At 44.7% G+C, this 11,430-nt stretch overlaps 3 non-coding genes and 2 pseudogenes across 3 annotated transcripts; all 5 read right to left on the bottom strand.

The window, feature by feature from the left end:
* Window positions 1-262: 262 nt before the first annotated feature.
* LOC140286228 (U2 spliceosomal RNA) lies at window positions 263-429 on the bottom strand (annotated as a pseudogene).
* A 6,460-nt stretch (window positions 430-6,889) lies between these two features.
* On the bottom strand, window positions 6,890-7,100 carry LOC140286233 (U2 spliceosomal RNA; annotated as a pseudogene).
* A 2,517-nt stretch (window positions 7,101-9,617) lies between these two features.
* Window positions 9,618-9,805, bottom strand: LOC140286225 (U2 spliceosomal RNA). Its single transcript, XR_011911087.1, has one exon. It is a non-coding gene; the product is annotated as a U2 spliceosomal RNA (small nuclear RNA).
* Window positions 9,806-10,080: 275 nt separating this feature from the next.
* LOC140286240 (U5 spliceosomal RNA) lies at window positions 10,081-10,194 on the bottom strand. Its single transcript, XR_011911092.1, has one exon. It is a non-coding gene; the product is annotated as a U5 spliceosomal RNA (small nuclear RNA).
* Window positions 10,195-10,605: 411 nt separating this feature from the next.
* LOC140286242 (U2 spliceosomal RNA) lies at window positions 10,606-10,795 on the bottom strand. Its single transcript, XR_011911094.1, has one exon. It is a non-coding gene; the product is annotated as a U2 spliceosomal RNA (small nuclear RNA).
* Between the last annotated feature and the right edge of the window lie 635 nt (window positions 10,796-11,430).

The following is an 11,430-nucleotide window of genomic DNA, read 5'->3' as shown; positions in this document are numbered from 1 at the left end:
CGCTCCACCTTTTAGTTTTCTCTGGGGCATTCACACCTTTTTTTTCAACGCATTTTATAAAAACACCACAGGAACACCGTATTGAGGCTTTGTTCTGACCGCTCATTCGGTTCGCGTTTCTTTCAAGCAATTCTCCTGGTTAGCCCGCACTCGGCTCGCTCCCAGAGCCGTGTTAAAGTCTACTTCGCATTCACTCTCTTTTCTCAGCAGACTAAAAGAAACTTCCATCCTGCACCACTGTTTGCTTTTTCACAAGAGCAGAGGAGAGCGCACCGTTCCCAGCGGCACTGCAGTACCGGGTCGATGCTTGGAGTGAACGGAGCAAGCTCCTTTTTCAAATCCTATTGATAAAAATCCATTTAATATGTAGTCCTTGCATAGACATATCACATACTACACTTGATCTTAGCCAAAAGGCCGAGAAGCGATATCTGTCCACTGGTTCACGTCCGAGGGCCCTTCCTGGCACAATGCGCACTTGTAGCGGTGTTCTTTTTATGGCCATAGTGTCACTTTGCACCTCCACCCACCCGCTGCACTGAGCACTCTTCAACCCTTTTAAATGGTATAACTTTACACTACCGCATGCTCCAGCGAGCACCATTCAAGCAACAACTTTGCACTCCAGCTTTGAACATCGGCACAGTCGCAACAAGTAAGGCGACTCTACTCAGAGAAGTCACTCTGCACAGTAACAAGATTTCTTTTGCACAGACAGAAAGGGCTTCATCCACAAAGGTAAAGCCTGCCAAAAATAGAAACAACTCATTAGTGCTGCTCAACGTTGTACTTTGCAGTAAAAGAAAGAGCAAATCTAAAGTTTCAGGAATCCGAGAATAAGCTTACTTTCTTCTTTCTTCTTTACGATTTTGGATTTTGCTATAAAATGAATTCCTTCACTCAAACTAAATTAAAACTGCTAAACCGCTAATCTGTTAAATGCAAGGCAGATGTCAAATTCACCGAAATAGGATCTAAGGGTATTTGGCCAATCGAGCTGTAGCAGCTTCGGTAAAAGAGTATAAGTTGAAGAGTTTGTGAATAAAGGTGTGCGCACACATAGTGAGTTGTAGGAAAATAGGCAGGGAGCAATGCCGGCTGGGGTATATGTTCTTGTATGTTGTCTGACTGTTTGATTTGAATATGTTGTGTAAGTGTCCTGTTGAATGTTACATGTTTGGGCTTTGACACGCTTCACTGTGGTTGTTAACTGTGTGGTGTGTCCTGAAATGTTATATGTTTGGGCTGTGTGACATGCTTAATGCTTTTCAGTAGCAACCCACTTATTCATATATAGCAACTGACAACATAAGAAGTCCGGACATCTTTGATAGTAGTTGTAGAAGTATCCTTATTGATAATAGATAAACTAATTCATAGTGATAGAACAGTAGATGAACAGGTGCCTGCACATGTCTCATGAAAATAAAATGGGTGTATGATTGCTGACGGCAGAGCAATACTGCCAAACTTATGAGTTCTTGTGGCAAACTTGATTCAGTGTCTTGACGTGTATACGCTGTTTCGCTGACTTGTCACAAGAAACAAAGTGTGTTTGATAAGATCCGACCATTTTATTATGGGAGGATCAGTATGTATGGATTCTGATGTGACTGATAAACCCATTCGTATCTTAAGCATAATCAAATACGTGAGACAACGCCCTGGCACACAATCAAAAAAAAAAAAAGAGAGAGCGGTTTTGTGTCCCCACAGTCCATAATGTAGAAAAGAGAGAAAAAAGCCTTTCTGATTTGGTGTGTGTGCTCACAGTGCAGAGTGTAGAGAAAAGAGAGAAAAGAAAGCCGTTTTGGTGTCACGGGAGTTGTGACTTAAACACACACATTTCTGAATTGAGAAAGGAAATTATTTTAGAGGAAGCACTAGAGTTTAGATCCCACATTTGTTGATAGGCATTCATTTAATTTTTCTTTTAATCAGTTTTAAAGTGAATACTAACTGAGAAATGAAAAAGGTGAAGAGTTTAGAAGCTTGGTTCAAGAGCAAAACTTGGTTTATGATCAGCTGAGTCTCTAAACAGAACAGCAAAGGGCTTCATCGAACATTTAAAAAAGATTCAGATTGTTAGAATATCCAGAATTTATAGAAATGGTGGTGATTACTCTTATTTTCTAGAATGGAAATAACTGCACCATGTCTGTTTTATGAATTTAAGGGGCTAAAAAGTTTTGTTCTCGTTTTTCTATGATTAACCGAATGTATGTGAGAGTCCAAACAGACAGAAGGGTTACGGCCGAGCGCTGGACCTTCCAAAAAAGATGAGACAGGCTGGACCCGTGCCATACTAGTTAAGACCTGCCTGTGGATAACAGGTTCTTTAAACTCTCACAAACTCACACACGTTCGCACACATACACCCATACACACACACATTCTTGAACTTGCTGCAAGATTAAACCTTTGCATTAACTGACTCCAGCAACTCTGAGTCTCATTGAGAGACTTTTCTCAACAATTGGGTCCTCAAACCAGATCTCAACGTTTTTTCCGCTGTCCAGGGTCGGAGCTGAAACCGTGCACGGGGGAGTCCAGTACTCCTAATGAAAGACCCCCTGCTGAATTGCGGTAATTAGGGGCCAGTGTCCACTGAAAGGGGGAAAAAGGGACGAGATCGTACTTTTGAATCAATGGCCAGAAGCCATTGGCAGTGCAGGCATCAACAATAATGGTGTTATTTCACCCATTAACACTTAAGGTACCTCATGCAGTGGCTGTGATATGGTTACTTAACAAAATATCTTTACCAGACATCTCTCCTACATAACAGTTCTTCTTTCACAGCCACACCTTGTTGTCGAGAGATGTGCTACACTTAATCCATCCACACTGCTACCTACCCCACAGATGGAAAGCCTCATGATTGCATGTCAGAAATAACCATCAGTGTTTTACCCAGGCCAGACTTAACTGATATACGTTATGAAAATGCAGAAATAACTATATTTATTCAACAGGTCAAGCAAAAAACCCTGATGGCACAAATGCTACAGGATTTACAGTAGTAACAAAAACTGAAGTTTTCTTAAAACAACCACTACCAAAAAATTACTCTGTTCAAGCGGTCGAATTGGTAGCTTTAACTGAAGCTTGTAAATTAAATAACAAAAAGGTTGTTAACGTTTACACTGACAGTCAGTATGCTAAGTGTGACCAAATTTCATCTGCAGAGGCAAAAGTTTGCAAAGCATGGAGATCTGTGAGGGAGTCTTCTGCCTGCAAAGAGAGGGAAGCGAAAACAGGAAAAGATTTAGCTGCTTGCTTAGCTGCAGCATCAGCTCTGGCATTGCCACAAGCAACAGGATCGTCTGAGTTAGTGTGAGCCGCACACTTACAGACCGAGATTGCTGTAGGCAAAAGGATCGCATCAAGAAGATCAGAAACCTGCTTGGAGTTCAGAATAGTTTTACCATCTGATTTAAGGAAATGCCTGTGTTTCCACAGCGCACCAAAGTCATGAACAACACCAAAAGCATATCTGGAATCTGTGTAAATAGTGACTTACCAGCTGCCAACTTACAAGCTTCAGTAAGTGCAATAAGCTCAGTAGTTTGAGCAGAGAAATGTTTAGGAAGAGAACCAGACAACAAAGTGTCATGTGAAGAACATACTGCAAACCAAACACAGTTAGTACCTGTGGCTGGATCACGCAAAGCTGATCCATCTACAAAAAGAATCATGTCAGAGTTTGGAAGAGGAGTCTCTAAAAGATCAGGTCGGGGTGTACAAACTTGTTCCAAAACAGCTTCACAGTCATGAGGCTCCCCATCCTCAGGAGTTGGAAGCAAAGTAGCAGGATTCAGAACAGTACAACGTTTAACAGTGACATTTGGCATATCACAGAGGTGTATCTGAGCCAACGAGCAGTTGAAAGATGTGAAGTTTTCTGCTCGAGAAGAATAATGGCAACAGCATGAGGAACCAAAACAGTCAAATTAGCGTAGCCCACAATATCTTGGGAGGCCAGGACAGCTTTCTCTGCAGCTGCAACAGCACGAAGACAACCAGGCAGGCCTGCAGCCACAGAGTCCAGTTTTGCTGAGAAATGAGCCACTGGCCTTTGCCTGCCCCATGTTCCTGCATAAGAACAGATGTCATACAACCATGCTTCTCATCAACTGCCTGTATGAAAGGTTTATGAGGATCTGGAATGCCAAGTGTTGGTGCTGTTTGAAGAGCCAGCTTAAGCTGACTAAAGGCTGATTCAGCCTCAGGAGTCCATGGAACACGATCAGCTGACTGGAGGCCTTTACCATGGATAAGAGCACCTAAGAGAGCTTCGAGAAAAGAGTAGTTAGGAATAAAGTTCCTGCAGTAAGATGTTATACCTAAGAATGACATAAGCTGTTTTTTAGTAACCGGTTTAGGAATGATCTGAACTGCAGCAACACGTTTAGGAGAAAGTGAGCGCCCATCCTTAGAAATCACATGACCCAAAAAGGTGACTTCGTCCTGTACAAACTGTAAATTAGAAAGGCTGGCTTTATGGCCATAAGAAGGAAGATGTTTCAACAGATTCACTGTCTTTTTCACACTGTTGTTTAGATGGACTACATAAAAGGATGTCATCCACATACTGCAAAAGAGCGGAGCCTGTGGTTGATTGAAGTTAATCCAGACTAGCTTTGAGGGCAGCATTGTAAATAGTGGGACTTTCACAGTACCCCTGGCATAACCGGGTAAAAGTCCAAGATCTCCCTTCAAACTAAAAAGCAAACCAAAATGGGCTATCAGGGTGCACTGGCGACAAGTCAACCACTGAGAAAAACTGTGCATCTGATGTAATTTGAGACAAAATAGTGTGTGGGTTGGGCACAGTAGGAGCATGTGGCTGAACTGCAGCATTCACCGCTTGGAGGTCCTGTACAAAACGCCATTCATCTGGCTGGCCAGCATCTTTAATCTTTTTAACAGGAAACAATGGAGTAAGCACAGGTGAATTTTCAAAAGGAACAATAACGCCTGTTTTCTGAAAAGATTGAAAAACAGGTTTAATCCCTTTAATTGCTTCAGGCTTAAAAGGGTATTGTTTTTTACATGGACAAAAGTCTGATTTAGGGGTGACAATTACTGGTTCACAGCCTTTTATCAACCCCACATCATATTTGCTCTTAGCCCAAAGATCATTGGGCACTTCAGCCAACATGGGTATCGAAGACAAATCTGTTTCAGATTAAAAACATGCTTCAAAATGTGATTCTGTGGTAGGAATTAATTCCACAGTTCTTTGACAATGCATTGTACTCAAAAATATTTTTTTGTATGCTGACAATCGTTCAGAAAACATCAAATTTGGATCAGCAGGTGAAACGGTCCAATCCGTTTCTTTCTGACATGTAGCAACAAACTCTCCCACACCTTGTCAATGCCAGTGTGTAGGTTTGGCCAAGGAAATGTGAGGGCGAGTACCACAAACATTAAAAAAATCGAATTGCTCTGGAGTGAGCGACACAGCCAATAAAGTAGGCGCACATATTTTTTCACTTCTTCTCATAGTCATTGTCAGGCCCCAAAGAAATGTGTGATGTGCAGTGCAAATCAGCAGGTTGCATGAAATCAGAAAGGGGTGAAACTAACGCTTTTGCTTCTTCCACTAGTTGTTGTGAAAAAGGAGAGCTGGGAAGTTTCCACTCATAAGCATATGTAAGTGCAGATGAATCAAACTGCACTGCTGTGAAAACTTTGTCAGGCTGTAACATAACGTTAATACCCTCTGGTGTAGAAGTTAAAATAATGCCTAATTTACACATGAGATCACAGCCCATTAGGTTAATGGGACACAACTCTGATAACAAAAATGAGTGTTTGAAGGAGAGCCCATCGGGAGTGACACACGCAATGGGCGATGTCATTTTCTCCTTCACAACCTGGCCTGATGCAGACATAGAGTAAACGTGGTTTCCACTTAACTTTGGAGGACAATCAAACTCCCCTGACGTCACTACTGATGAACATAAGTTCCTATATTCTGAGAGAAATATCTTTGCTCTAGGACGGAAATAGCATGCAAAACTTTACTACGTGAATCACAGTCGGCAAGCGTTTCTTCACTACACAGAGCAGGAAAAATGTGTGAGTGTGTTTGTGCTATCACCCATTAGTGGAGGCTCCGCTGCCGCGTGACGTCCAGAACCTGCCTCCCACCCTCAGTCAGCCTTTGGCCAAATTTCATCACTTTTCAGCTGTGGACAGTCCTTCTTCCAGTGTCCAGTCTGGCCACAGTAAAAACAAATATTCGGATCATAGCTCTGGCGTGGCCCATTTCGACCTCCTCTCTCACACGTCCACGTCTTCGACTTCGGCCTCGTGCTCTGTTTACACCAACTGCGTAATACATGGTCATGGCTGCCAAATGCAGCTCCTTTTCACACTTGTCCCTTTTGGTTGTCTTACGCGTCTCAACTTGGTTCTGAGCATGGCGAGCATATCGGCGAACGTCAGCCAAACGAGGACCCTCATACCATCCCACGTAAATGTTCTTTACTTCAGTGGCGACATCTGGCATGAGGCCTTTAATTATTGCATCGCAAACTGTGGCCTTCTCTCAGCCAAACACCTCTGATCTCGCTTTTCATGATGTAAGGTTGGGCATGCAGACCTTGCTTCACCTGCTTTTCACTAAATATAGTCGGACATTCACACCTTCTTGCAGCCGAACACTTCCGCTCCACCTTTTAGTGTTCTATCACACCTTTTTTTTCACCGCATTTTATAGATAATGGTTGGAAATTCTAAACCACTTCTCCTGGTTAGCCCGCACTCGGCTCGCTCCCAGAGCCGTGTTAAAGTCTGCTTCGCATTCACTCTCTTTTCTCAGCAGATTAAAGAAACTTCCATCCTGCACCGCTGTTTGCTTTTTCACAAGAGCAGAGGAGAGCGCACCGTTCCCAGCGGCACTGCAGTACCGGGTCGATGCTTGGAGTGAACGGAGCAAGCTCCTTTTTCAACTCCTATTGATAAAAATCCATTTAATATGTAGTCCTTGCATAGACATATCACATATTAAACTGATAAGTACAGATTTTTTTTTTTTTTTTTTTTTTTTTTTTTTTTTTTTTTATTACAAAACTTCCAAGAAACATTTAGAACAACATGACAAAACAGTCAAAGTAATGCTTTACATGTCCGACACAAAAACCATACAAACATAAGAAACAACCACAAAGAAACACTACCCGCTCATGAAAATAAAGTCTTCCATCGCTCTCTTGCAGCGTGATACCCGTACTTTTCCTCCTCCATTCTTCTCATGCATCCAATCTCTGCCCTCACCCTTGCCACCACCCTTCCCACCTGCCAGTCCACATTGTTTTTAATCAACGCCGTCCTTGCATCCCACAGCGCCACCTTTCCCATAGACAGAACCAACCATAACAGAAAACCCTCCCTACCTTTCCCCCTTAAACCCAAGCCCAGCATTATCATGTCATACTTTAAAGACCCCAATCTTGGAAAAAAAAGAACCAACTCAACCCACACTTTTGTTGCAAACCCACATTCCCAAAACACATGCTCAATTGTCTCATCAGCCCCACACCCCTCCCTTGGGCACAAACTCCCCCGTGTCAACCCGTGTCTATTTAAAACTTCCCTGACTGGCAACCTCCTGTGTAAGGCGAGCCAATTTATATCCCTCGCCCTGTTTGTGAGACCTTTCTGCTGTGTGAAAACCCACCCTTGTTGCCCCACCCCATACACCCCCACCAGCCCCCTTTTTTCCACCAGAGCCCTGTACAGGCGCCGGTGACTGAAGCACAGGTCCCCCTCCTGACACTCTGGGTGCTTTTTCCCCCAGCATACCACCTGCCTATAATACGGGGGTAAGACATCCCCCTTTGGCCTTCTATTGTCCCAGGACACCAATCTCCTGAAGGGGAATGACAACCAAAACAGCAAAAGTGCCTGAAAATGATGGCCACTTGTCTGTTGCACAGACCTGCACAAAAAGGAAAAGAAAACCACATCCAACTTAAGTGGGATGTCCGGCACACCCCTCCCTCCCATCCGAACTTCCTGGTACATCCACTCCCTTCTCACATATTCATACCCCCCCCATACAAAGGAAAAAACATCTCTCATGAAACTTCTCCTATATTGAGGAGGTAAAGGAAAAACATACGCTAGGTATACCAAAAATGGCAAAATATCAGCCTTCAAAACCAGCACTCTACCACTTAAGGAAAGTTGCCGGGATTTCCACAGCCCCATCCGCGAACGGGCTGCAGCCAGACGCCTTCCCCAATTTAATTCTGCACTCCCTTCTCCCTGAAACTCTACCCCCAGGACTCTCACTGGGCCCTGGCACTGGGGCAGACCAGCTAGGCCTCCCACCCTACCAGCCCATGGTCCAAAAAACTTAATGGTGGACTTCCCTAAGTTCACCTTGGCCCCCGACACTATTGAAAAACTCTCCACCACTTCCAACAGCCGTGTGACCGACCTCTCTGTTGTCAAAAAAAAGGTCATGTCATCCGCATACTGCATCACTGTCAACTTGTCCGGACCTGCTCCAGGAAGGTGCAGACCCACCACACCCGGGTCCCCCCGCACCACCGAACCCAGCGGCTCCATGTAAGCCACAAAGAGCAGCGGGGAGAGTGGGCATCCCTGCCTCACCCCAGTTCTCTGTGCCACCACTGTACCCAAGTGCCCGTTCACCATAACTCTGCTCCCCACCCCCTTGTACATGATCTCCAACCACTCTATAAAACGGGGCCCAAATCCCATCCTCTCCAAAACTGCAAAAAGAAACCTGTGGTTCACCCTGTCAAACGCTTTCTCCATATCTAACCCCACCAAACTCATATTGATCCCCCGCTCCTCCACCCAATGAATACAGTCCCTCACCAATCCCAGATTCCACTGTATTAGCCTTCCCTCCACCCCACACGTCTGATCCTCATGGATTACATGAGGTAGAGCCTTCCGAAGACGACCAACTAGGACTCGAGCCACAATTTTGTAGTCCACACAGAGCAACGTGATCGGCCTATAGCTTTCCATTCGCTCCCTGTTTTGATCATGTATGGTTGGACATTCGCACCTTTTCTCACCCGCTTTTTGCAAACTATGGTCGGCCATTCACAGCTTCCTCTCCACCATACTTGTATGGTGGGATATTCACACCCACTTGCATCCGAAGACCTCCGCCCCCACTTTTGTTGATATTTAGCCGATCATTCGCACCTTACCCGCTTTTGGCAAACTATGGCCTTCTTGCAGCCAAAAACCTCTGATCTCGCTTTTGATGATGTAAGGTTGGGCATTCAGACCTTGCTTCACCTGCTTTTCACCAAATATAGTCGGACATTCACACCTTCTTGCAGCCGAACACTTCCGCTCCACCTTTTAGTTTTCTATGGGGCATTCACACCTTTTTTTACACCGCATTTTATAAAAACACCACAGGAACACCGTATTGAGGCTTTGTTCTGACCGCTCATTCGGTGTCGCGTTTCTTTCAAGCAATTCTCCTGGTTAGCCCGCACTCGGCTCGCTCCCAGAGCCGTGTTAAAGTCTGCTTCGCATTCACTCTCTTTTCTCAGCAGATTAAAGAAACTTCCATCCTGCACCGCTGTTTGCTTTTTCACAAGAGCAGAGGAGAGCGCACCGTTCCCAGCGGCACTGCAGTACCGGGTCGATGCTTGGAGTGAACGGAGCAAGCTCCTTTTTCAACTCCTATTGATAAAAATCCATTTAATATGTAGTCCTTGCATAGACATATCACATATTAAACTGATAAGTACAGATACTACACTTGATCTTAGCCAAAAGGCCGAGAAGCGATAACTGTCCACTGGTTCACGTCCGAGGGCCCTTCCTGGCACAATGCGCACTTGTAGCGGTGTTCGTTTTATGGCCATAGTGTCACTTTGCACCTCCGCCCACCCGCTGCACTGAGCACTCTTCAACCCTTTTAAATGGTATAACTTTACACTACCGCACGCTCCAGCGAGCACCATTCAAGCAACATCGGCACAGTCGCAACAAGTAAGGCGACTCTACTCAGAGAAGTCACTCTGCACAGTAACAAGATTTCTTTTGCACAGACAGAAAGGGCTTCACCCGCAAAGGTAAAGCCTGCCAAAAATAGAAACAATTCATTAGTGCTGCTCTCCACGGAAGTCTTTAGTAAAAGGCGAAAGACTTGTACATTATGAAGAGAAACCAGTGTATGATTATCCATCACTGCGGGAGCAGGGCATCAGGCTAGTTGGCATAGCCACCTTCCCCATGGTGAGCTTTGCTTGGTTGAGACGCTTGCTCCCCCCCCTTGCTCCTCGGCTGACCAAGTAGGAACAATCGGGCCCTATTCGATGGCTGCCTTGTCTTTTACTCTGTGCAAAAGACAAGGCAGCCACAAACAACACGGGAACACCGTATTGAGGCTTTGATCTGACTGCTCATTCGGTGTCGCGTTTCTTTCAAGCAATTCTCCCGGTTAGCCCGCACTCGGCTCGCTCCCAGAGCCGTGTTAAAGTCTGCTTCGCATTCACTCTCTTTTATCAGCAGATTAAAAGAAAGTTTCATCTTAGGCTCCCTGAAACTTCCATCCTGCACCGCTGTTTGCTTTTTCACAAGAGCAGAGGAGAGCGCACCGTTCCCAGCGGCACTGCAGTACCGGGTCGATGCTTGGAGTGAACGGAGCAAGCTCCTTTTTCAACTCCTATTGATAAAAATCCATTTAATATGTAGTCTCGCATAGAGGACATATCAGACATTAAACTGATAAGAACAGATACTACACTTGATCTTAGCCAAAAGGCCGAGAAGCGATAACTGTCCACTGGTTCACGTCCGAGGGCCCTTCCTGGCACAATGCGCACTTGTAGCGGTGTTCTTTTTATGGCCATAGTGTCACTTTGCACCTCCGCCCACCCGCTGCACTGAGCACTCTTCAGCCCTTTTAAATGGTATAACTTTACACTACCACACGCTCCAGCGAGCACCATTCAAGCAACAACTTTGCACTCCAGCTTCGAACATCGGCACAGTCGCAACAAGTAAGGCGACTCTAGTCAGAGAAGTCACTCTGCACAGTAACAAGATTTCTTTTGCACAGACAGAAAGGGCTTCATCCGCAAAGGTAAAGCCTGCCAAAAATAGAAACAACTCATTAGTGCTGCTCAACGTTGTACTTTGCAGTAAAAGAAAGAGCAAATCTAAAGTTTCAGGAATCCGAGAATAAGCTTACTTTCATGAGTTCTTCACGATTTCGGATTTTGCTATAAAATGAATTCCTTCACTCAAACTAAATTAAAACTGCTAAACCGCTAATCTGTTACATACAAGGCAGATGTCAAATTCACCGAAATAGGATCTAAGGGTATTTGGCCAATCGAGCTGTAGCAGCTTCGGTAAAAGAGTATAAGTTGAAGAGTTTGTGAATAAAGGTGTGCGCACACATAGTGA

This window comes from Leuresthes tenuis, unplaced genomic scaffold, assembly GCF_036924035.1.
Source record: "Leuresthes tenuis unplaced genomic scaffold, fLeuTen1.0.hap1 SCAF_78, whole genome shotgun sequence".
Classification (NCBI taxonomy): domain Eukaryota; kingdom Metazoa; phylum Chordata; class Actinopteri; order Atheriniformes; family Atherinopsidae; genus Leuresthes; species Leuresthes tenuis.
This window is presented reverse-complemented; position numbering and strand designations above follow the sequence as displayed.